General features: G+C 39.5%; 1 protein-coding gene across 6 annotated transcripts in view; it reads left to right on the top strand.

Moving 5' to 3' along the window:
• znf469 (zinc finger protein 469) overlaps nucleotides 1–27,944 on the top strand; it is a 310,850-nt gene that overhangs the window by 245,117 nt on the left and 37,789 nt on the right. For 2 of the 6 annotated variants that reach the window (XM_079859986.1, XM_079859987.1), the window contains one exon: nucleotides 12,349–12,526. The exons of 1 other annotated variant lie outside the window; for it this stretch is intronic. The gene's annotated coding sequence lies outside the window, so the exon portion shown is untranslated. Of the gene's footprint in view, nucleotides 1–12,348; nucleotides 12,531–13,161; nucleotides 13,358–27,944 lie in introns of those variants that run through there. 3 more of the 6 variants (XM_079859984.1, XM_079859985.1, XR_013819934.1) reach the window with 2 other exon arrangements.

The raw sequence follows: 27,944 nt of genomic DNA, 5'->3' as shown, positions 1-27,944 counted from the left end.
TTTATGCACAAACGGGCATTATTTGTACGTCTCTTGTTCCCATTCAAAGGACAGGGCACTAAATATACACTCCTATGCCTTCCCAGGCTCCTCTGGGCTCTGGCAAGGCAGCCACTGCATGGGCCTTTGGCCAATGACATTGCCTCCGACCTCTTCAGAAAGTATTTTAAGGTCAATTACAGGGTGCAGTGACTTCAGATGGTAGATTGCAGCTTAAAGGTCTCATATTAAAGGTTTATATGGATGACGAGGTAAAGCTGCCGGCAGTAACCCACAGACCATTGTTACCACATACCCACACACAGACCTACTGGAGGCGGTGTGTGTGAGTGCATACACATCCTGTAGGATTCGCATCTATATACTTTATGAAGTTTTTCGGGAGCATGAGGTCACAATGAATCTGTCATTCACTCTGACATCACCAGGTGTGATGTCACAGTATTACTCACATGTTGTCGACAAGACAAATGCACTATTTTATAAGTAAGTTGAACATATTTATCTAAAGTTTAAAAAATCTTACAAAAAACAATCTTTTTGCAATAAAAAATATCAGACCCAAGCACACATTTGCAGCTCTTCCACTCAGTGTGTAATTGTTGAATGGATCTGTTGTCTTGTCCATAAGCTCACTCCCAACAACAGGCTGTTTCTTTTCACCCACTGACTTGTGAGTACAGCAGATGCCAAATTGGCTCAATAAATTTTTTGGGTATGTATATTTGGGTGTGTATGTGTACTTGTCTGTCATTCAGAATTTTTTTTCCTCTTGTGAAGGCACCCTCTTGATTTGACTGCAGTGGGTGTGGTGGTATTCAAAGACATACTGTGTGTCTATTATTTCCGTGGGCTCTAATAAATCCAAGAAAACTTGAAACAGATCCAAAGGTTAACACGCTCCTGGCTTATTGCTCGCAAATCCCTTTCTTTCTCTTTGCATGTTAGGCCACACACACATCTGCAGTTTACAGAGCTAAGATTAGCAGCTTTTACAAGCCCAAAATAAGAACCAAACTGCTTAAAATTATCCTGAAATCTCAAGTAGTAATTGTTTCACACAGATGATGCAGCCTAGACTCCACTAAACGAGACTGAAGGAGTTAAAGAATGCATCGTTGTTCATTTTCATTGTCATGGACAGAACTTTAGTAAGGAGAACAATGTATGTTTTGCAGTCCCAGATCCCCATCCAGTCGATGTAATAATGTTACAGACCAGCATGAATGAAAATAATCCAATTCAAAAATAAAAATTTCCATTATTTACTGCTCACAAAATGTTACATCAAGTAAATTATCCAGTAATCATTGGTTGCGCTTTGAAAGGTCACAGCACAGCATAGCAACAACTGGGTCAAAGTTGAAATTATTTGAACTCTGAATGATTGGTTACAATGCTTGACCTGCGAGCCACTGTTGATACTGCTGTACCTTGATTTTTTGGGGGTATTGGAAACGTGAAATGCCTTCAGAATTATGACAATGAATTATATCCACCTTTCCACATAGTCTTTTTCATTTGCAAGTGGAAATAGGAAGCACTTTTTTAGAGCAAGTACTGTATATATAATGCATTGACTTTTGTGGGGTTTTGTCCATGTGTAGTAGCTTTGAGGTCTGTATGCTAGTGTACTCCTAAAACTTGAAATGTATTTTAGCATTTATATGTATTTAAATGGTAGGTTGACTCATTCTGCACTCATGGGTATGTCCAAATTGCCGTCCAACCAAATGGTGCCAAGAATGAAATCCTAATAATCTAGGGGAGTCCCTCCCCCTAATACTGTAACTCATCTGCCAATTAGTAGTAGCAGTTAGCAAATCTTGGTTCCTAGCTGAGACAAACTATTTGCTTTATGTAACGTTAACAAATAATTAATCAATCTTAGGTGTTTAGCCATGAGCAGACTGCAATGTCCATCACCAAGACCTTGGTGAATGCAACCTTTAGAATGCATTAAATATACAGGCTTCATAGAGAGTGTTCCTATTTGAGTCACGCTTGAGTGAAATTTTTCCAATAATGCGATGGAATTATGGGTAGTAAAGAGAGTGGGTCTGTCCCCTCTAAGCATTATTGACATTATGGTTTGGTTAAGTCTAATATCCACACTACTGAGACTAAACTGATCCTGTATGGAAATAGTGCAGTGTGTGTGTGTGTGCAGAGTGCTCTGGAGTGAGTTTGCTGTCGGGTGAGGTTACTATGAAAACGCCAGTGAAGACAGGAGTTAAAAGAAACCCTGGACCGTTGTAAATAGCAGCAGAATGCAAGATGGTCTGTCATGAATGGGCTCTTTTAGAGGGGGCAGTGTTGACTCAACACCCTTTCCTAACTCTCTCTCTCTCTCTCTCTCTCTCTCTCTCTCTCTCTCTTTCTCCTACAATATGCTAACATGTAAATTACCCTAAAAAACACTGAAATGTTGTGGAATGGAAATGCCCTGGTTAAGTTTAAATGATGCATGTCAAGACGTCCAGTGGTTTATACCGTCTAATACTTCAGTAAATGAAAATCCAGAGTAATCTTTCTAATAGAGCAAAATTCATGGCTTATTAACTTTAATATTGATTTTACTTGGACTGCATCAATAATGCATTTGGTTTGCATCAACTCTTGCCAAAACAAGCTGGGCAGTTTTGGCACTGGCCAAACCAAATCCATTACTGTGTATTAGAGGTCCTGGTTTTCCACTCGAATGTGTTACATTTAAGCAAAATTTTAATTAAACTGAAGTGTCAGAGTTCCATTAGTGTGAGAAAGTAAAATGTGCAGAATTGTTGTACCTGCACTTCAACCTGCATGATCATTGAATCCTACTGTATGTCAGCTCTTAATTCTTATTTTCATTAGAAAAACGTGTTTGTTTTAGTGGGTTAGGTAAAACCTTCTCAAACTTTAGCTGGAGATTAAGGTGGAATTTCAGTATTAGTATATGTATATGCAAAGGATCATTCTCTCTTCAATCTTGTTTTGATTTTTTTCACGCCTACGAAGAGCCTCTAGAATGTCAATAAAGCTTCACCTTTCCTTATACTATTACTCATTTGGATTTAATGAGGCATGTGAGTATAATATCTAAGGTATTCTTAAAAACAACAGGAAAGCAAAATTAGATATTTTTATCTCATGTCTGTTAGCCTGGAGGTCACCTGTATTACAGTATGTGGTAATGTACTTTTGGGGTAATGATCATCTACAATAGGAATATCCATGCTGAAAAATCCAGGATAAACCAGCATTAATTCCATGTTGGTCCAGGCTGGTTTATGTTGATTAGAGCTGGTGTAGTCCTGGTGGACTAGCAGTCATGCTGTTCTCAAGCTAAACTGAGCTGGCTTGATAATCCACCAGCTTTTCTGCTTCCCATGCTGGGGACCAACAAACAAGCATCCCATGCTGGTCCCAGCATGCAAAACATACTTTATGCTGGTGACCAGCAATGCTGGATTTTTTTTAGGAGGGATGATTTCTTGGAATCTGATATTGTTATTCTTTTTCACAAAAGATGCAGTCAAATGGTTTAGCGAATACGCTAGTTTATACCTCTGCAATACACACTGACCTGCCTTATAATTACCTTTGTTTGAGGGCGAGCCAAAGTAGCCAGCAGGCAGCCATTAGGCTGTGTAAAGTGTTACACGGTGACGTAGCTACGTCACAGAAATAATGGCAGCCATTTCTCAGGCAACTCTGTTGGAGCGATTCACTCCCTTTGTCGTGGTCTTTGTGCTTTGTAACTTTCCAGATATTGTTTACATGCGCAAGCAGCTATTTCACACACTAAAATATACGTAAAATCATAGTAAGTATAATAGGTAGTGGAGTGTTCAGTATTTGTTGCATTTTAATTATAGCTAGTTTAAGGGTCATTGGTTATAAAGTAATTGGATTTGGGGTTTATTTCCATTTCATTGTATGAATAACTCTGTTGAGCCATTTGCTATTTAGTCTATTTGTGTGGAGTTTGGTAGCTCCAGATGGTGCAAGTATCGAGTAAACTAGCTAGAAAGTCCATGTGTGGGGTGCTGGCATAAAGAAGTAAACTCAGACACACTTGATGTTACTGGCGCAGCCAGCTGTGTGAGGTTGGATAGGCCTCAAGGGCAAGTTTCCCAAAGGCAAGGGAGGAGATTTGATGAGATATTTAGGTAATTACACTGCAAGACAATTAATTAGTTTGGGTCTCCAGCCGTGCACCAGGACAACTCCAGCAGACCTAATTATGTCAAGCTGGCATATATTTGAGGCAGGGGGCAACTCCCTGAGACCATAGCAACCCACCATAACACGGTTAACAAACTCGAGGAAGGGTCAGGTTGACAGTTTGTTTCTTTGGATACTAATACAGCTGTTCTTCTCTGAGTGTAGAGAGTAATTACGGTTGTGCAAGAGTCACATTAACCAAATGCAGGAAAAGTTATTCATTTGGCTTAAATTTTGAGAGTGTTTCTGATTTCTGCTCATTGGAATTCAATTGTCATCCCTAATTTGTACTTGGAATAATATACTTGGAACACGTGTGCGTAGATGATATTATGGACAAAAAAGTGTTGAGAGATCTTTCAGATGTTGTGACACTAGGTCTTTCGAGTTTTGTTAAGCCAGCGTTTATACAAGCTTGTATAGGCAGCCAGTGTAGTGTCATCAAGATGGGCTCAATATTGTACTTGTGAAATAACATTTTGAACTTTAGCTTATACAGGAATTCAAAAGAATATCCACCAACAAAGCGTTACAGTCTATCCGAGACTCCTGACAATTTGTTATTTTCTGCCACACTGGTATCTGAAAAAGATCTTGACTGATTGTGCTCGTAATCTCTCTCACATCAGGGTGTCTCTGTTGATGTCATGAGTGTCCCGTTAGATTTATTCACACAGAGAGTAATGACCTGCTGAGAGAGATTATTTCCTCCTGACATTATACTGGTTACAACTTGCATTGATTTGAGGGTTTTGGGCAAATAACATATTTTTTCCCCTTGCAAGGCAGAAGTACCTACTACTAACAATGGTCATGGGCTTGTTTGTTGGGATCCCCTACAGCTTTTGTTCACTTTCCAAAGCCTAGAGACACTAAAGGCAATTAAGGAATAATCAAGTAATGTGATGCATTCTTCTGAGAAGCATAGCAACACATTTAACAGTGGATTCAGTATGCAAATGCCACACTTAAGAAGTTACCTTATTAAAGACACCGTCCACGGACCCTCCCGATGACGAAAATTACATCACGCGGACAGCACGTGGATTGTTGCAGAATGTGGACAGCTAAAGTATCATTTGATGGCAAAGGTTGATTGCAACAGTTGGTGAACTTCACACTAAGACTGCAGATTTAGCCCTTCAACAGGCCGATTTGTGTTACCACGTGGACGATGCACATACAACAATGCATGCGCAAGGTTAATGTTGAGAAAGAAGAGTCTACTAGGTCTTGAGTTTTCAAACCTGTCCTGGAGAACCTCCAGTTCTGCACAGTTTGAATGTCTCCCCTATCTGACACACCCAACTCAGGTCTTGCAGTCTCTACTAATGAGCTGACTCAACTGATGAGATGAATCAGGTGTGTTAGATAAGGGATACATACTGGGGGTCCTCCAAGACAGGTTTGAAAACCCACGACTAGGTGTGATGTACTGCGCAGTAGTCAAAGAGAGTGTGTTTTTGTTCTAAACTTTGCATGCAATGGCGGATCCACTACTTGTCTAGTTTTGTCCATCCCAGCGAATGTCCTGTAAATGAAATAACTCAGTGCTGCCCTCTGCAACTGTACTATGCATGTGTCGAACATGTCCATCCAAGGTGCTGTGCGAGATGGAGCGGAACACTGCAGTGTGACTCCTCCTACAAGATTTCAACGGGAAAATTGGGATCATAATCAAGGCAATTATGTGAATCTTATAATCTGGTATAAAAGATACTTGATGTCGCACAGTGCACAAGCAACAATCTTAAAATGTGCCTGGCTTTTAAACTTGTACGACATATACATTTTTTCAAAATATTTTTATAGCATTTGTCTGCAGTCCCTTTCCAGAGACTGCCAAATTTGCTCTAGTATTGTCCCCAGTGTTCAGCGTTGCTTTTGCTAGTTCTCTATAATGTGATGCGCAGCAGTTTTTAGTTGTTTAGTTGTTAGTCTAGTTGCAGCTCGCTACAGTCAAGACCAGGTCAACTAAGTGCCCTTCATCTGTGTATTTCAAGCTAATAACTGATCTTGGTGAAAGCTAGTGGTTAAAGATCATGGCTGGTAACTAAAAGTTTATGTGTCCAACCTACACAGTGACTGTACTTGGTTACATGGATAAAAGTGTCAGCTGAAAAACTAATTAAAATGTTTGTTTTGACACAACTCCCCAGTTTTTTACACTAAGCATGTCTTATACCACCCCTTAAGCATGCTTGCAGGAAAATAAATCCCCTCAGGGTACAGAAATGGGACTACTGGGTGAAATGGGCAATCTATTCCCCACTTGGCCAGTGGCCTTCCTGACTCTGAAACCCCTCAAAAATGACAGCTTAGTTATGGCTCTCCTCAGGGCATAGCTCAGTCTACCGTAACACTTAGGCCCAGTCCCAAATGGCACCCTAAACACTAGCGGTCTTCCTACTGACTGTTGGGTAGAAGTCTGCTGCGAAGCTTGCTCCAGTGCGGGCTCAGCAAAAGTGTGCTTTTGAGGGTGAATATCGCCCCTTCTGAATTTTGAGGAACACTGAACATACTTGAGCTGGACAATGACACTATTTTCTTCTACATGTATATCAGTACAGCCAAAACAAACTTTGTTGCATTATTTTCCTGTTATCACTGCAAAGCTGCTTTGAAACAATCTGTATTGGATAAAGCACTATATAAATAAAGGTGACTTGTCTTGAAACCTGAAATGACAAATGGGACACCCTACGATCTTGTGGACTTCACAATCACGCACACGCGGCGGCCATTTAACCCCCTGAGGTCGGCTATCGCGCCGGCGCGATAGGCTTGTTTTTTTCCGTATGAGTGCAAAAAAATTATAAAATAAAAATATTAATTTTTTTCTTATATGCTTGTGTTATACATCAATCTATCCTGTTAAGTGTGTATTATTTTTGTGTACACTCACAATAAAAACAAAGTGTTGTGCTTTTCGCCAAACAAAGAAAAATAAACACGAAGCGAGTTCTGCCTTCTCTCTGTCCGTGTAGTCCATTCTGAAACGCGTCCGAAAATGAATCATAACTCAGCGAATACTTCTCACACAGGCACGTGAGATATGTCTTTATGAAGCTTGAAATCTCCTCTTTTAAATGAAGTAATTTATATAAAAAACAAATGTTTTCAACTCATGTAATCCGTTTGAAAGCAAGGAGAGGTACCGTTTTTCCTTCTGCCTCATTATCTCTATAATCAGCTGCGGCCGCCCCGCCCCGGCGCGATTCACATGTAAATCGTTAGATGATCTAGTATGCAGCGCACCCGCCCCCTGATCAATGCCATAAAAAGTTTCTTCATCAGACTTACTGATAGTTCATCGCGTTTTGAGTATGACACGCTTCTCCGGTAATAAAGACTCCCTTCAGATGATTCTGGACGGCGAGGAAGAATGCACCTTTTCCTCAGAGGAAGATTGTAACTCAGACGACGAACGGCAGCATTTTGAAGAGCGAATTCCGCCGAGAACACAATTTCGGAGTAAGTTTTACTTAAAAGTCTTTTGTCTTTTATTTTTCGTGTTCGCATTTATGAGGAAAAAACAATATTACGTGACAGTTCTCCATTATGGACGCGAGCGCTCTAAAAAAATCACTAAAAGACTTTCAAACTTTCACAGAGACCTCAAAACAGAAAGTACAAATCCTTTCTTTAAAACGAATTTCGTTTTGTATCAATTGTATCTTACTTTTAATAATTTTTTCATTAACAAATTTCCTGGATTTAAACTGCAAATTAACATTTATATTTCTTATAATAAAAATGAAAGACCTATGTTACAGACATATGAAAGACAACATTTCGTTGATTAGTTTTGGATAGATTATACATTTTTAATGTAAAATATCTGCCACCTCAAATAAGCTTTTGTTTGCCAATATTTGCTTATGTTAAATATAATATGTTTTGTCAAAAATAAAGTTATCAAATAATCAATCAAATCCTTAACTTTGAAATATGTATGATAAAATGTATACTTTAGTTTTTACAAAGAAAGATTACACTTGAATTGTTGTTGTAATTGTAACCTTTTTAATAAAAAAATATATTTACAAGGTAGATGTAAACAAACTATTAAAAGGTAAATATAAGCCTTTTCTTTAAATAACTTTTATTGTGTTTTATTATTGACAAATTTGGGGAGAGCATAAATATTCCAAAACTGAAAATACAGTATGAGAATTAACTGCACAATTACTAGACATGTTTTCCTTGGATATTATAGGCCAAATTGCAAGCACAATATGTGGAAAAATAAAAAAGAATTGAGATGCTTCCAACTGTTGCTCTTGCATTCTTGTGGCTCAGTGACTCACCTGAATGAATGGCTAATTAAGTATGCAGGCCCCATTGTCTCCTCAGGTGTGAACTAGTACATATACATGATCGTTGACGCCCACTCCGCATATGGCCTTTCCAAACAGAAAGTGCTTTGCAAAATTCAAATCAATGTATTGTGTTATGTGAATGATAAGGCAGGGTGATTTTCACTTCATTTTGAAGAAAAAACACTAGGCGATGACATCTTTTAGACAAAAGTCTTATTGGCACATATTTAGAATGTGTTTTATGGCCTTATTTCAGAAACTTTAGTTTTTAGTTTTTTCAATAACCACGCATAAACATTATTCTCTCAAAAATGCAGACATGTACATTCTTGTTGCTCACATTTCATGGTAGCCCTGTTTGTGCTAAATAGTGTGTAATTTTTTTTTGCCATTAATATGTTTATAAGCAACTGAAAAAAGCAAAAATGTCAGGGCATGTCAGAACATCTCAAGGACCCCAAAAACACCTTAGACCCCAGAGGGTTAAAGTCCACATGACCGTAAGTGAAGCCTTTTGGGACAGGGCCTTAGTTTAATCTCAATACCTCCAAAACCATCCATAACTCACTATCATCTGTTTATACACACTATAACAGACCTTTGAGAATAATGCACAGGAAATAAGTCACATGACGCACACACATATTCTTCTTTGAAGAACTGGCCCAGATGTTGATAAAACTGCAGAAATTTGTAGACTGCGAATCCAAATGTATTGATAGCTTTTTGTCACACGTGAGCCTTGCTGGACTTATCTACATCTTTTTTTTTTCATTTATCTTTTACACTCCATACACACGTGCACACTGCTAGTAATCTGGAATGAGTCATGCAGCACACATGGTCAAATCATCATTCTCTTAAAACTCAGTGGCGTTAGAGGGAAAAATGTCACAATTCACCTCAATCACAGTTTATAACCGCATAAATCAACCACTAGTTTTTCTGTCTACATCCGTCTGTTTCAGAAAGTCATACCATAACTCCAGCTCTCATATCAGTTAGCAGTGCTGGGGAATGATACTTTAAAAAATTACTCCCTAAAAAATAACGAACTGTGTTACATTTTACTGAAAGTAATGTGTTACGTTACTTTTGCATTACTTTCTAATCTGGGCTTGGCTTGCTTGTTTTTTTAATAACAGAAAAAAAAAAAACATTTTGGGAAATTTGAAGGCCCTTTGACACCAAAAGTGAAATGAATAAGCCTCAGGCTGAAGGAAATGGAAATTCACTCCTGTACAGTAGATGGCGCAGCTCAAAACAAACCTTTCATCTGTTCTGCTGTTCTATATCGCAGAAGGAGTTAGTTCTACACTCTTACATCAACAATAATAAAAAAAAAATGTTTATCAAAAGTCATTTCTAGCTTATTAGTATGATTGAATTGTCATTGAAGGTCAGCAGCTAAGACATTGGTTAATAAAGTGAGATTAAATGCATAAAGTATATTTGTGTAATTTAACATTTAATTATTGCAGATTTTCGTAATATTCCCAGTTTGCATTTTGAGGAATACTTAATCTTTAGTGCAAGAGAGGTGAGTAAATGCCTGCTCACATTTAGTCTAGGACTACAATAACCATCATGTTCACACACAATGCCTCTGCACTTACTCCCCATTTCTCTCAACATGGGGACAGGAGAGCTGTCGGTCAATAAATGGGAAAACTAAGTAACTTGTGTTATTTGAAAAAGTATCTCAGATATTTTGCTGTAAATTTAAAAAAAAAAAAAAAAAAAAAAGTACTCTGATTACAGAACTGCATTACTACACCCAACACTGTCAGTTAGCATATTATTATGCTCAAAAAGGCAGATCCAAGCAAAATCAAGGGAATTAATTTGAAGACCTGGGGCCAGTTGCATGAACATAGCCATTATGTTAAGACTGTGGCTTAAGAACTAGTAAAAACAACTAGCAGTCAGTTAAGGGTATTCAGTCTTACTTTTCGGTATCAAATTTGACCAATCTACATTTTTATGTATACCTGACTGACATAAAGTTATGTCCAGTCTTAAAGATTTTTTTTTTTTAGCAGTTTGTGCAACCGTCCCCAGACTTCACACTTAAAGTTACAGCCAGAATCAGCTATTCAGATACTGGTAGGTGTAAAATAATCATCAATCCCTGGAAGAATTTTATCTCTGCAAGTTATTTTGCAGTATTTATTATGTAAACATAAACTATGAAACATAAATGTGATAAGTACATATAGGTTTTTCATTATGCAGACTTTTTTGGTCAAGACAAAGGTGGTTTGGTAATCTTTAATCTTTTTGTGTAATCGCTTTGTTTTATCTTTCACTGCCATCCCTGAAACTTGCACTGCAAACAGTTTGACTGAAAGTCTTTCCTGCAGGATTATAAATGTACAAGCTGCTCAAGTGGTCCTCTTGTGGTGAGGAGAGGAATTACATGCAGGATTCTTGCTTTATTAAAGGAAGTACAGACATAAGATGTGATTCCGCTTGAAGCCTTATTTGTGAAGAACAATTTTATATTGTAAAGCTTTGTTAAACTGGTCCTTTAATTCTCTCCATGTTTTCTCACCATTCTCGGGTTTTGTTCTTCTCATTCAAATTTCACCGCATGTGCAACAACTATAAACAGAACACTGACAAATCTTTCAGATAATAAAACAGAACATAAATCATAATTATATCTCTCCCTTCAAATTGGCTCTGAATTCATGTCTCTCTTTTATTCTAAAAAGTTATACGACTTGATTTAATTTTCATTTCCATGACAGCGATGCAAACAAACAGTTGCGTGTATTTACTGTAGGATGAAAAGAGCGTTTTGCAAGGCACAGCCACAGCACTGACACATCACGGTAGCAGAACATTAGCTTTCATTTCAACCCCAGACTTCATTTACATACCGGTAACTCAATTAGGACAATCCCAGAAGTTTAAACGTTCACCTTAAAATAGCCCTGTAATGCATGCACACAGAAACAATTGGGAAAAGGAGCGTCTAAGAGTTTTTTTTTTTAAATTCCGTTTGCCATGAATGCTTCCATTGATTGTGTCTTTTCAAGGCAAACATAATTTCTCCTATGAAAATTTCAATATGAATAAAAAAGGTTTTGGATATGCTAAAAATATAGTCTCAACTGTCATGCTGTGCTTCAGAGTGGAGGAGTGCGAGCACACTGGCTTGGTTTGGCTCACACTCCCATTAGGGCGTGTATATGTGTGTGTGTGTGTTGTGGCATCGGAGCTGGGATTGTAGGCAGACTTCATGCCCAACCCCACTTATAATTACAGACGGCATGCAGCTCTCCTAAAAAGAGTGATTTTCTTGACTGCCATGGATAACATTCACTTTGGCAACGGTGGAAAGCAAGAGACAGATGACAAGAGGGAGAGGGGAAACTCAAAGTTGACTCATAAGTAATGCAAAATATCCTCTTTTTTTGCACCAGTGCTGCATGAAAGAGGACATTGGCTCACGCACAAATGTGTATGCGCTCCGAGCTGTGCCTTCCCATAAACCGACAGTCTGTTTGATGTCCCGTTTCCTACAGCAAGCCTTAATTAAAGTGAGTTCAACAACACTGATCAAAAAGTGCGTCTAGCCCCTTTACTGTGCTCCCTTCGACTGGATCTGTCATAGCCTTCTCTCTCACTGTACTGGCAGTTGGTTGTGGTTGAAGGTTTGCTTTGGCAGATCACTGGCCTTCTCTTGGCTGGGACAAACTTTGCGTCCTGCTACTGGCTGGGAGGGAGAGGGAAGCGGCGGGGAGGGAAGAGGGGAGAGGTGGAGGCGTGGTCTCCAGCTGGTAATGAAGACTTCTCTTTTCATCCTCAGAACGTAGAATTGGAGTGCCGGGACTGGGGGCTGCGCTGCTCCATTGCACTCTCTCTCTTTCTCTCTCTCTTTTTCTCTCTCCTGTCTCTCTCTCTCCCTCTCCTCTGGGTCTAAACGTGCAGCACAGGAACTGCAGCGGCAGATATGAACCTCTCACTTTCCCAGACTTCACAAGCATGTAGGTAAGAGTTGCTGCTGTCATTGTAATGCCAATGCTAATGTTATTATTGAAAGTAGACATTTGTCTGTCTGGCTGTCTGACTGTCTGTCTGTCTGTCTGTCTGTCAGCATGGGGGGTCTGTCTCCTCACACACTGACACATACTAACACACACACACTTACTGACTCAAAATGTGCACTTTTAGGCAGCCTTTTAAACAATTTGTTCCCTACAAAACCATTTTATGTCAAGATCTATGAAAATAGGAGCAATACTATGACTTTATTTATGGTTGTGACAGCCTAGAGAAGAAATTGATTTCCATGTATCAATGCTGAGGTTTACTTTATGTACTTTAGTAGACAGAAGTATGTTAAGTGTGCAATTGTAGGAGTTTTAGCTAACTTGAAGTACAAAGATGATATGTATATTTTAGGTATGCGTGTACACAAAATGTGGAGAATGTTAATGTGAGTGTGAGTGTGGCTTAACACACGTGCACATGTAAACATTTGAGAGTATTGATACACCGTCAGGTGTGTGTGAATGAATTTGCATTAGCATGTTTATATGAGTGCGTGTGTGTGTGTTTATTTGCTGTGCTGAAGGTCAGAATCTTGCTGAAGGCTTTTCAAACTCATCTGTGTAAATAGAGACTCTGGGATGGAGGGGAGGGGATGGCCCGTCATCTGTCTCTCAGCCGCCTCTCTCCTTTGATCTGAGTCCTCTGGACATGTCCCTTCTCCCTGCGGCCCGCTCCAGATCCGGACCGGCCAGCTTTCATCCGCATTCTGAGGAAAATCTCTCCATCCGTGCACTCGTTCACCTCCTCCACTCACCTCTGTTCTGAGTATCTCTACGTCTGTCTGACTTCTTTTTACCTTTAGAAAGGCCAGCTTGACCTCTCAGTCGTAATGCATCCGTCCATCACTCCACCCATCCGTTCGTCTGTCTAATCTTCTGGCCAGTTCATCCCTTCATCTCTGGGATGAATACAACAAACCCCCCGCTCCCCTCTTGGGGTAATGGCTCTTTTTGAAACCACCCCCGGAAAAATCTTAAGCGAGTTTCCATTAGTTTTTTGTGCAGGGCCATGAGAATTATGGTTTCCCAAATGTTCTTCTGAATAGTGTACAGGAGCCTTGGCTAATTGAAAAAACACGTGCAGAGCGAAGGAGACGGACCTACTGTCACAAATGAACTTTCCAGAGCTGGCAGTGGAGGTGGAGAGAGAGAGGGGGAGATTCATGGTTGTGTTTGGCTGGTATAGTTTTGGTAGTTTCACTTGAGGGACACAGGGACATAGAGATGCAAGGATGTATGGACATAATAGAAGGACTGTTATGAGGACTGAGAGATAAAGGTACATATGGACCAAGGGATGCAGCATGAAAGCATTAACCATAGCTGGTTCTTCCTGTCCCAGTGTCTCCTGCCTAACTGTATTACTGACAGCAGCTGAGAGAAGCTCACTATAGTCTGGATAATGTGTCTTCATCAAGTAAAGAAGTTCCTGTCCAGAACACTGGAGAGAAGGAAGTGGTATTTGGTTACTAAGCCCCACTAGATACCAGTAAAAACTGTAGTAAAAATTTTTCTGGAGTCAATCCGCCCATCCAAACCAAGCCATTAAGCATTTCCGACTTCCCAATGGCCCCAAACGCCAGGTCACTGCAATGCAGAACATACCAGAGTCAATCCAGCCTGTCCAGACATGGTCCACCGTCTTCCATAGGCTTATATAGGATTTGTGGTATCTTAACTGCAAAATGCCAAGCAGTCTCTTGGGCTACATCCAACAGAGATTCTTTGTCTCCTGTTCTGTTTTGTTGAAATCTATATAGAGTATCATCCCAAACAAAACAACGGGGGGGTTAGGGAGACCCCTGTCCAACAGTGTCTACTGTTCTCTGTCTGTATTCCTGGTGCATATGATTGTTTGTTTCACACATTCCTTGTTAACACTGCTACCGGGGGTCTACAGTTGGGTGAGGCGTAACAATCTAGTCTGACCTTTTGACCACTGCCTAACGATTTGTAACTCTAACCCTATCCCGTGAGGATTCCTGAAGCCATTGCATTTGTGCACGTGCAAACACATACAAACTCTGAGCCGTAATGGAACCAGCAGCAGAGCTCTTAACTTTAACTGCTCAGGAGATCTGCAGTTACCAATGCATCATTCCCTTAAAACAAATAAAAATTGCATGCTCCCTATTAGAATTTGGAAAACATTAGGCTCTAATAGTATTTTATCCTCTATTAACTCAAGTGGTGAGCCTTATAAAACCGGTCTTGATTTAATGTGATTAGAAAACCTTCCAAAGAAACAATTTGCGGATTAGGCTTGTGTCATGAAGGCAAGCATTATTATCATTACGATTGTTCAAACTTGCGGTTAGTGATTTGAACAGATTCTTAACTCTAAGTATTATGCTTCACAAAGTAACTTTTTGCAAGTGATCAAACTTATCCTTAAAGTGAGCAAAATAATCCAATAGATTTGAGGGTGACCTGAGAGAAATCCACCTCTTCAGAATCAACTGAAGTAATGTTGATTGAGTATGTCAGAGAGACAGTAAAATTGAGGTGTCCTGATAAAGCAAATGAAGGGTTATACAGGAAAGAGTATTACTTTGATAAATGTCTGAAGTTGACCGGTTCCTGATATAGGCCTTTGAAGTGTATTTTGTTTTGTAGATGATTTTGGCCAAGATATTTGTTGTGACAAGGGATATGGCAGAGCATGACTACATAGTAGAAAAGCATTGTGGGAAATCTGCTTTCTAAATGTTTAACAGGGCATTATAATCAGGGATGTGTGTTTAGAGTAGTGTGCACATGAAATGACAGTTTAGGGATTTGGCCTCTTGCTGAGTGTGTTTATGTGTGGACGTGTGAAAGTTGTGGTACCAGTTTTGCTCAGTTATGCCAACGATATAAGCACAAAGATCTCTCTCTCTCTCTCTCTCTCTCTCTCTCTCTCTCTCTCTCTCTCTCTCTCTCTCTTATTTATATTGGGCTGTTGTTATAGGAAATCTTTACAAGAACAATGTGTACTTGCTAATTTTGTCATAGGTCAAGCTAAATTAGCAATTTTGAAATCTCATCAGGAAAAAAATGCAGGAAGAGACATTTGTATGGTGGCTTTATTCAAATCCTTAGTGGATTATAGAATATACATATTACAAGCATATTAATAATGTTCTTTTCTTTAAATGGAGATGGGGTGTTAAGGAAGCACTGGTTACAGTGAATGAGTATGGGGGGTTGGGTTTTAATTGGTAATGACATTTTTTAATGGGTGATTTATAATTGAATGTGTTAAGAACATGGAATACATATGTTTATTTATTTATTTTTAAATGTGTGTTTAATGTGAATGTGAAGGAATGTATATTTACATTTTTTATGTCGACTAATAAAGGGGTTGTAAAAAAGTATGGAGAATAAATGTAGAATAAAGGGGTTCTCTCTCTCTCTCTCTCTCTCTCTCTCTCTCAACCCCTAAACCTACCCATCACAGAAAACTTTCTGCATTTTTACATTTTCAAAAAACACCACTTATACTGATTTATAAGCAGTTTTCCTCATTATGACCGAAAAATGTCCCCACAAGGAAAAGGATTTTGTATATTGCCATCTTTGTGGAGACATTTTGTCCCCATAATGTAGGGTTTACTGAGCCACAGAGAGAGAGAGAGAGAGAGAGAGAGAGAGAGAGAGGGAGAATTGTGTCTGCAGTCAGTTAAACACAGTTCCATATGCTGCCACATTTAAACCCAAGCAGAAATACAAACACACAACTACATTTTTACGTCAGATAGGACTGCTTTGAAAATGTGTCAGCTTCATGACTAATTAGTAATTAATAAGTAGTGTTTGCTAAGATATAAAGTTTGTGCTACAGACATGAATTCAATTTAAAATGGCGTAGCTTATTGAGGAGTGTTTTATTACTTTTCTAAGCATTCAAAATGGTGAATGATAAATAGTTTAAAGAATTCCATAAACAGAATAAAAATGGACCTAAACAATATCTAGACGTGGAGGTGTACTTTCAACCATCTAGCAATGCCCTAGCAACCATTCAGGACCTGCTAGCAACTCATGACAAGAGGTTATTCTTTGCAAAAAGCTTATAGTGCCTTAAAATTCAGATTGGGATTAAATAATTAATTTAGATGGATAAATGAAGTGCGAGTGTGTAGATTTATGCAAAAGTACCAGAATAGTGGGTTGTCAAAATCTGAACTGTTTGAGGTAATTTAGTGTGTGTGTGTGTTAGTATTTGCAGTGTGTTAATGATGACTAAGAGAGTGAGGTAGACAAGATGCTATTTCTTTCGCTCATGCACATGGCTGGGGGTTTAAACGTTCAGAAAGGTCTGTGTGAGGGAATCTCCCGTAAACTAGAGCTTTGCACATCCCCAGACACTGGCACTTGTCCAAAACAGCTGGCTGCTTCCCCTTTTTTTCATTTCCACTCTCTTCCGCCACATTCCTCCTCTACTTTCTCTCCCTCCCCCTGTTTTTTTTTTCTTTTCCATACTCTTTCCTCTCTCTCAATCACCCTTCTCCATCTCCAGATGTGGCATTGTTTAGACACGTTTGTTTTGCTCAGGCAGACAGCTGACCTGCCCAAAGCTGATGTCATGATCTATTCAAAGAAGAAAACCATGAGCTCTTTAGAGGACTCACTGTCATGTCTTTCGTGGGGGGAAAAATAGATTTTCCTTTTCAAGACCAGCAGACCTGTGGAAATGGTTGATGAGCAATTCTGATTGGCTAAAAGAATATGTGGAATAGATCTGAGCTGGTACATGTAACTGGAATGTTAAAGATTCAACTCCAAAAGGAGCAAATCCATGAGCCTCTTTGCCCGCCAGGGTTTTTATTTTATTTTTAATTTGTATTTATTTTTTAAGTTGCCTGCCACCGCTAGCATTTTCACCAAATTTTCATGGCCCCCAAATTATTTAGTTGTATGAACATCTAAACATGCAATATATCAAAAGAAAGAACAGACCCTCTGCTTTTAATTATTTATTTTTTTTTAGCTTATTCTAGCTTAATACATTCTTTATTTTATCAACACTTGAATTTGGTTAAGTTTCATAAAAAACAACATTTTGAGCAAAAAGCTGAGAAAAGCGTGTTTTGTCAAAGACTATATCCAGATCGGATTCAGAACGATGGTGTTGGAGTAGATCGAGTCCATCGAGACCTCGTCCCGGGTCGACATTTCATTCGGTAACGTTAGGCACTTTTGCTGTTTAATGTTGATGATTGTGTTATTTTACATAATATGCATCTGCTTACATATGCTATCTTTTGTTTCTGGTTCTTCTTCACATGTCTTTTGATCAGGAGATTCAGTACTCTTTCAGAAGATGCGTAATAACACACCCTACAGTATGAAAACACGGAAAGCCGGAAATTTCCGTCAATGGCGGGGAAAGAGTTAACATATGGCTATTCCATAAGGATTTTAACTGTACTTTGAGTCACTTTGCCTGTCTCAAACCACTGTACTGTACTGAGCCCAACACCTCACACTGCAGAGGAATGTGGTTTAGTTTGAATGGATGTTTGTGTTTGTACAGACTATGCAAACACTTAATTCACTATTCAATGATGTGTTTGCACATTCCTTCATATTTCTTGGAGAACACTTGTTTGTTAGATTGCATAAGCATAAATTTATATTTAGTCTAAACAAATCTTTGGCATTCTTTTTTGCTACCAACTTCATTGTTTGTAGCTACTTTTTAACATCCATCTCTCTTTCTCTCTCTTAGCTGTAGTTAACTTTTGTCTTGTGATGCTGCCTTAAATTTTGGACAAAATGACATGTATCCTTCGTGTATTGTGACAAACACACTTTGGCAAATTCTATATGAAGATGGGCATCACCTATCAGCCCTACTTATTTCAACTTGCATACTGTGTCTGTGTGGAATAAATGAACACAAATATTTAAGGAATATTGTCTGCTGATATTCCTTGGATGTACAATTAAACGTTTTATAACGTTTTAACCCAGTATATAAAATATATCCCAGGATAATATGAATAAAGATGGCAAAATTACTTGCTTTAAATGACCATCATCTGTACACTTTGCTAATAGCTTTGTGGAAGGGCTTTTTGGGACACCATTGCTCACATTCTTTGGAAATATCCCTACGTATACGTATTAATATAAAATAGTTTTTTTTTCTAATCTCATTTTATTCTCATGTTTCACCTTATATTACTGGGCTATGTATTTGTGCTTAACTTAATAACATGCTAAAATAAGACTCTATTAAAATAAACTTTCAGTCTTTTGTGCCCTTCACCTGAAAAGTGCTATTTATCTGGAATATGCTTCCCAAAAATGAAAACTGTCATCATTTACACCCTCATGTCATTACAAACCTGAATGACCTCTGTGGAACACACACACACACACACACACACACACACACACACACACACAATAAGACATTTAAGAAAATATATCTCCATGTTGACAATGACAAATGATGACAATTTCCATTTCTGGATGAATGAGTTGCTGTTGATGAAGAGGCTTTTTAAATCAGTGACATAAGAGGTTTCATTTAGATGGTGATATAGAAGCAAGCTGCCTATGTAGAGGTCACTAGAGGTCACTAGAGGTCACTAGGTTTTGGAACAGGGTTTTGCCTGTATCCACACTTGAATCCATTATAGTGCCTCTGTCCTGTTCAGTGACCTGAATCTGGCCTTGTCTGTGCCACCAGGGCAGTTCTTAGATGTGGGGAAACCACTGTGGCACTGTTTTAACCTGTAAATGCTGCATGGAGCCCAGCTGCTATAGTCAGGCCCTGATGTCACATTCCCCATGGGTGCGCCCAGACGCTGCAGTGTTTGTGCCTCAAACACGCATGTTTGCTGGGTCAGAGTAAGCATAACTGGTTCAGACGGCTTATTCAGAAGTGATCCGTGGGAAATGAGAGACTTTTTTTTCTATGCAAAGATCAATATGGTTATTTAGAGGACTGTAAAGTGCTTGGAAAAGGAAGTTGTAGTGAGAAACATCTAAAAAAAATGTAGCTAAATTAGATACAATTTTGATAGCTAGTTAGCTTACTGTCTGTGATCCAGAAGCCCATGTCACGTTCTTGACCTTGAGCTTCAGAAAAAGCAAATATGTCTGGTTTCACAGTACTAGTAGTGCTATGTCATCAGTTTCTATTTGCGTGTCTTTTTCAAAGTGTGCTTGAATTGAATTGCAAGAATTGTAATAATACGTCTGTGTATATTGTCTGTCAAAAGCAAATGGAGTGTGTCTAGTTTAGATAAACATGTTGGTTTATCTGATGTGCACTATGTATGTGGTCCTCTTGATGTTACCGGTGCTTAAATGTATCAGACAGCTGGTTGTGTCCAAGGCACTGCACTTTTTTTCTTTCTTTTTTGCCACACACACACACACACACACACACACACACACACACACACACACACACACACACACACACACACACACACACACACACACACACACACACACACACACACACTGGCATCAGTAAGGGTTAAAGATAGCATGTGGCTCTTAACGGCTTAGTTAGCTGGTGAAAGAGGTCAGGCATATCTATGCTGAGCACTTCCGGCTGGTCGTCTTTGTTTATGAGGCTGTGTAAACACTGGCACACACCAAACAAGACAAATGTGCACCACATAGCCATTTTGGCAAATCCTGTACACACCCTCGAGCAGCACTCATTCATAAACATTCACACAGTCCGTGAGGAAGCAAGGGGTTGTGTGAAGAGAAAATCTTTGAAAACGTCCCTTGATGCATAGCGAACCACCACTTTGATTCTCTTCCCACAAGGAATCAAAGGCGAGTAAAAGGCATTATACAATGTCTCACGTCTACAAAGGTCAGTAACTGTATTATAGAATAATTTGAATTAGATTTTCACATTTTTGGAAGAAAACAGTGATATTTGCCTGTAAAGAAAACACAGCCACATGCAGTTGCTAAGGTGGTCTGAGTGGTTGCTAGGGTATTCCGAGTGCTATTTTGGTGCTTTACTTACCTGCTCAAGTCAAAACAAGCCCATCCCCAAGTCTTTGATATTCCTCTAGATTTTGTTTTGTGTTTTTTTGCTATTACATTGTTTGCCGATTGAAATGGTAAGTCTGATTGCTTAGAAAAGTAATTGCAGACTCCTCAGCAAGCCACATGGCTTGATGTGCAGGACAAGTTACACACCGAATTTTGACACGGAGTTGTCCAAATGTCATACGAGACATTCAGTAGCAAGTAATGAGATGTCCTTGAGCACAAATGTAGATTCAGATTGTTTGAGGAATTGCCAATGTCAGATATACCAGAGTAGATATTGCAGAAATAAACAAAATGTGATTGTCACTTTGTGTGTAAGTAGGTTTTTCCTGGCCAGAATACACTGTAATGTGGACTGCCCACTTAAAGCTAATTTTTCAAAATCTGAATACACAAGACTCACTCACATGAGAGCAGACTATCAGAGGCTTTCTGAGATACAAGTATGCAAAGAGGTATATTCTAACAGACACACACAATTCAATCATTCATAAATGCAGATTCTTGGCTGAAGTGAATCATGCGTCTATGACTTGGGTGATAGATTTGGAGCGTCAGTGTAGCATGCTTCATACATCAGCGCCAGTGATTTTGCGGGAAAGACTCAAGCCCGGACTTCCCTCTCTTTTCAACTCTGTTTTTGCACCTCCATCTCAATGCTGTTTCATCTGTCCATCACTACTTTTATTCATGCATCCACCTGTCCTGTGTGTGTCCTACCTGAGTGCCTGAGAGTTGCTGTACACCAATCCTGCTCCAACACACCTGCCTGGAATTTTCCAGTAATTCTTAAGACTTTGATTAACTGGTTAAATTGTTTGATTACCTGTTCATCCCACCAGTGCTGCAGAAATTGCTTCCAGCAGCTTCATTGCTTACTTTCAATTTCATGGCAAGAAGTTTCTTTCTTACTATATTCTTTCTCAGGTATGTCAGTTACTTATTGTAGCAAAGTTCGTTATTGTGGGAATTCGTAATTGTGAGCATTCAGCAGATTTTAATAATAAAATAAATAAATACAAACCTCACAGACGACTGCTGTCACATATAGCAAAACACAAATAAAATCCAGGCCTAGCCTCTCTCGATCTTCACTGTCGTCGCTCCTCCGTGAGAGATACGAGACCGGTGCGTCGCGCAGGTGTCGCTCATTATCAATTACGCCACCGGCCTCACGCCGTTCTCTCCCGGCCCTCTGCCTCGTCCTGCTCGCCACACTTACACTGACATATACATATTGACATATCAAAATTAATGTCTTGGGATTTGTAAGACACCAATGACCCACTTGAGGTTATAGAAAACAGTTACTGGTCAACAGTATTTGCCGCCCAATGGATGGAATGATACAGGATCTGGAATGTGTTAAGGACATTAACGACATGAAGATGCGGCTGGAGATGCTCCAGCTGTGTGCAAGCTGAAAGAAATAGCTATGTAAACTCGTTTTCTTTCCATGCCTGTTTTTATGACATTGCAGGTGTAGAAAAGGAGGAACAGGTGGTGGGAGCAAGAGAAAAAAAGAGGAGAGGGACAAAGTGAACAGGTCTGATGGGTAGAATACTAGGAGAGGGAGGGGTGAAATTGTAAAAGGGAAGGTTAACAGCAGAGGGAGGGAGTGGCGGCCACACGTGCCACTTTCTCTTTTACCTCAGGCTAATGTGCACCCCTAGATGCTTTTATGACAAGTACTAACAGGTTCTTCTTTGGGAAAGCCCACATATTAAAGTCCCATATGTGGAGTGTCCTGAGGTAGACTGACCAGGTCATGAGGTCAAGGAGTGTGATTCTTCACTCTTCTACTTCTTGCTCACGATGAAATCAAAATGGACAATGGACAGTGGTTATTATAAATTATTTAGCTGTGCACATCATCGTTTAAAAAAAAATCATCACATGCCCTTATAAACTTTAAAGGGATAGTTCACTTTGAAATTAAATTTTGTTAGCTTACCTCAAGGGCATCCAAGATGTAGGTGTCTTTTTTTCCGCAGTAGTTTCAATTTTGATATTTTTAGGTCAAACCGTTCTTGTCTGTCAGTCAGATAATGCAGGTCTGTGGTCACTGTCTCAAAGAGCATGCACAGAGTCCAAATTAAAACAATTCCCCATCGTCCAAATTAAACAATTCCCCATCGTAAGTACACATTGATGGCCTAAGACACGAAACGAGCGGTTTGTGTGAGAAAACGAACAGTATTTATATCGTTTTTACCTCTTGTAACACAGCCACGTCCAAGTGATCTGAGGGCGCTCGCGCATCCTGGTGTGTGACGTATGCGCAGACTGGTGCATAGATATATATACACTAGAATAGATGCCGCCTTGCCTACGGCATTCGTTCCAATGAACTGCCGTAGCCAAGGCGACATCTAGTGAATGATAACTAATAAAAATAACTTTCTTCCCCCTGCAACATCTCTTCACTGATGACGTGTTCGCCAGTTAGACTATAATCCCTTTCTTTTATCCTGTCACTCACATGAGATTGCAGTGAGTGACAATCCAATCAATTCCCGATGGATAAAATCAAGTGCCGCCGTACATTTTTGTTTAACTTGGATGTACATCACAATAGGGAAGATGAGCTTTTTTCTGTTTACTTTCATTCATGGGGCAGTTTCTGTTTTCCAAGGCGACTTATTAAGGATAGTAATTCTGGAATACAATGTTACCATAACATTGAACAAAAGTCACAGAATAACATTACATTCTCTGCTCTGCCGCAAATGGAGATATAGTGGGCATCTTTCTCTATGGTCAGTTCGCTTTTAGGTCAACTATTGCCAAGGCAAATAACTTTGCAAAGAACTTTGCATTCTTGTGTGTGCATAGAGTATCTTTCTGGCCTCAACGTTCATTCAAACTTTCAAAGTTAAAACTTTAGGCTTCCCATTCTTTTTAGGCTGTACATTCTTGTACATCCCATACCAAGACTCTATCTGTGATCTGTATTGAAAATCTTTAACATTTAGCATAATCTTGGTTCTTGTCAAGGTCAAGACCTTTTAATGTTCAATCTCCATACAATCCCTAGAAGTCTGATTTCCTATCAAATGTGTGGCTTTAAATAACCAAGGATATGAGGGGAAAAGCCTTTGTTATATGAACCATCTGTGACTTCTCAACACAGATGGCTCAGGATAAAAGAACGGATTCTTCCGGACACACATGGGCATCAAAACTTCCCCATCATGTGATGTTGGTATGAAAACTTAATAGCTGTCTAGAGGCTTCTGCCACAGAATAAACACTTTCATTTGTGAACCCTCAACATCTGATCAGACATCAATCTACACTTAGGTCTTTTGACAGTCCAAAGTGATGAGTTGATGATTGCGGTTGTCCCACAGTCTTGTGTATGTGGGTGTCCATGTGAGTGGAGTGTGTTTGTCTTTAGCTGTTCTCTGAGACGGGACATTAAGATTAGTCCCAAAGACACATTGCTAAGATGACCATATATGGTAACCTAGGAAGGGAAGATGTTACCTACTATAATTAAATCATCTCATTTGAACAGCATAATCATATATTTGTTGACCTTTGAATTTTTTTCCAGGATTCATAGAGGTATAATGCAATTCAGGCTAGTTTATAGTTACAGCTATATTTGTCAATTTACTTCAAAGGGAAAAAATGGCATACAAGAAGTCCTCAACTTATTTAAGGTAGCATATGCTATGTGGGAAACAGATCTCCAAGAATGCTAACTACATAAGTGCTTTAAACACAGCCAGAAAGGTGAAACACCTTAGACATAGTTCCCTCGACAGTGGAATTGTTTTGTTCACAAACGGCTCTATATGTGATACCTCTAATAGGAATGCTTAAGCATGCTTAAAAGGTTTCGTGTTGTGACAGCTGCCATGATGCACCTGAGCAGGGGTGTGTTATTCGGTTTTATCTAACAAGTACACAGTATACCCTTACGCACGCCGAGTATGTTAGAAAGTCAAGGCACCTTTATTTATATAGTGCTTTATACAAAACAGATTGTTTCAAAAAAGCTTTACAGTGATAAATGGAAAATGATGCATTTCGGCTGAAGTCAGTTCAGTGTTGATTCAGTTTCATTGTAAAGATCATCAATTATTTAATCTATAAAGCAGTTCTGCAAAAAAATGTCATCATCCAGCTCAGTTCTCAAACAACAGCGTTGGTACAGTCAGATCAATGATATTGTTGAATATTAAGAGTCCCCAACTAAGCAAGCCAGAGGCGACAGTGGCAAGGAACCCAAACTCCATCAGGTGAGAGAATGGAGAAAAAAAACTTTGGGAGAAACCAGGCTCAATCGGGGGGCCAGTTCTTCTCTGGCCAACGAACGAACATGGTGTGAGTCAAAATTCAGATTAGGATCGGTAGCATTAAAATATTCATCCAGTTAATTTTGCTTGAAGATCGGCTTCATTACACAGAGAGATCTCCCGTTATCTGTCTCTTCTGCCCTCCATTACTTTGAATCCACACAAATCCACTTCAATACTCAGTCTCTGTGACAGACTAAAAGATGGTGGTGACAGAAAAAAAGGGTCCTTTTTGGTTTCTCTACTGCTGCTTGCTATGACAAAGCCAGTTCCTTCAGAACATGCTTCAGGAACCCATATTAGACTTTATATAGGGGGGATACATTATAAAACTTCTCAGCATGGCACATTAATATTATTTAGATGACATAACTTTTGCACAGTGTTGGCCAAGTAAGTGGCCATTAGAATTATCGCTTACTGATTGTTTGCTTGATCGACTGCCACTGCAGTCTGGGTGTATCAGACGTCTGCTTAGTCTTAAAGCTGTCATTTAAGTGGCCACCTAGTTTATTATTTGCACTGCAGCAAAGCAAAACTCAACTGTTATCTCCCAAAATGTGGGGGGTGGGGGGCTGTTATAATGGCTGCTACGCCCCTGACTCTATCCTCCCTCTGGTTATTAAATAGCATGCTAGCAGTCGTCTATTTTATCCTGCCCCTATCATTATAAGAGATATTCACCGGTACTGCTGAGGCGGAGTTTTCCACTCTCTCCCGGGGAGTGGGGAGCTCTGTGTGTTGCACTCAGCAAAATATTGCGGCTCATTCCCAAATAATTGCAGTGGTAAAAAAAAAAAAAAATGACTACATGTGCTTTCAATTATTTGCATTGAGTTGAGTTTCGACCCCTACTTTTCGTGCAGAAGTTGATTGTGATTGGCAGGTTATCGTTGGCGGTTGTGAATCATAGGACAGCTCGCTCGGCTCTACTGAGCCAGTAAGCACTGCCACAGTAGCTGCAGTCTGTGTCCCAATAAAGTGTCACGGGTCAGGGCGAAAGAGCCCTGTAAAAGGCAAAGGAGCGTGTTTCCCCTGTTGCAGCACCTGGGACAGGAGTTTTGTGAGATGATGGCATGTGTGTGTGAATGCAGAAGTCAGCTTCGTCATCACTTTCTGTTCTTAGTGTGGCGAATGGCAATATGAGCAGGCCTAAGCTTGCACAAACACAAAGTATAAAGTTCTATAGTGTTAAAATTGTACTGTACCAGGGTCCCGTATGTTTTGATTAGTACACTGTTTTTACGATAGATAATTTGAGGCCAAAGTAGAGAAGAAATGTATTATTATTATTATTACAAATGTATGCGTAGGGGTTGGGCGCAATATACCAGTAGGCACGATTAACCGGTAGAAATCAAACTATTGACTCTACCACGGTTACGCTAATGTGACGTTATCATTTGCATGCGTTTAAGCATTGATTTTAAACCGTTGAAATGCAATAAGCAGCAAAAGAGAACTCATCGCTGTCTAAGAGCATGCTTCTGCTCATAGAGTGCATGAGTACTGAACCCAGCCTCTTTTGCACTTCGCTTTTAAATCGCTAATTCGAAATGCCACACGGGTATTCATAGCGGTGCGGAGCAGAGCAAGCGTTCTCAATTAATTCCTATGAAAGTTGAGCTTCCATAGGAATCAACCGAAAACGCTCCATGGCAGTGGACACCCGTTTTAAATTAGCGCCAATTCGGGTGGCAATTGCTTGAATGGTGGATTTATTATTATTCTTAATGAAGAACTAGAAAACAACTAGAAAAACACAACACATTTTTTGCAGGTTCCCTATTAGCATTGGGTTTAAAATCCAATATATTGCCAAATAGGCACTATTACATTTCGCTTTGATATAAATGAATGATAAATGAAACCTGACTCCTGCTACTGATCTGTGCTGCGACTCACGCTGCATTGAGCAGACACGTTCAGTTGTAGTGTCTGTTCTCTAACTGAACGAATTTATTTTTATTACTATAAAAAATCAAAACGACAGTGGGGGGTGGTGCCATAGTGGGTGAATGATGTAACCGATGTTGCGGCTGAACAACAGTAACACTGACTATCGCAGCAAGCCTAATGATCTCACAGTTTGATTATTATTATTTAAAGCAAAAATAACTATATTGTGAAATATATCATTATCGTGAAATAAGAATTTGGGTCATATTGCCCACCCCTACTTAAGGGTAACAACAGAGTAGAAATTTGGCGTGGGTTAGCAAGTAATCACCTAACAGCCACCCAGAAAACCATAGCAATTCCCTGGCAACCGGCCAGAACATTATGCATATTCTGACCACCTTAGAGATTATTTTCTCTCTCGTTCGTGTTATGTGTGACGAAGAAGGGATACAGATCACTCGACAGATGCAAGCAGGGGTCTTGGCAGCTGGTTCGCGCCGAGCGGAGTATGAGGGTATCTGGGGGTAAGCATTACATCAGATTTAAAGGGGCTGAGTAAGGAGAGAGAGGGAGGAAAACAGGAATGTGTGGAAAATATGGAAAGAAAGTGGATAAGAGACAGAGGCAGAAAGAAAGGGAAAGGGAAACGTGAGAACCACCACAGAGGCCCTGATCGCAAAGGCAGAAACAGACAGAGTGAATGAGAAAAAGAAAGAAAGTTATTTTTTTACATAAATTAATCTCCATTCAGTCTAAAAATAGCCACCCTGCTCTGTGCCAGCTGCCCACTGGCATGCCTATTAAAGTCTGGTCTCTCTGATCAAGCGTCTGTATGGTGTCTGTGTGCCAGTGTAGGGGAGAAGCCAACTAAACATTTTTCATTAGCGTGACAGTGGCTCAGCTGTTTTCAAAACAGTCTACCTATTCTAGTAGCATTGCTACTTTCTCCAACAAGCAATTTTTGCATTATTTTTCCACACATTTACAGCATGCAATAATCAAACATGTTCATCTCTTTATAATATACAAATAATATTAAGATAATTTTTCGGGTAGTGTAGAGTCAAAACTTGATAGTTTGTAACCAATATCATTATTAGTCACCATTACACCATTTCTTT

This window comes from Squalius cephalus, assembly GCF_949319135.1.
Source record: "Squalius cephalus genome assembly, chromosome: 23".
NCBI classification, from domain to species: domain Eukaryota; kingdom Metazoa; phylum Chordata; class Actinopteri; order Cypriniformes; family Leuciscidae; genus Squalius; species Squalius cephalus.
Note: the sequence above shows the minus strand (reverse complement) of the source record. Positions and strands in the feature narration are given on the sequence as shown.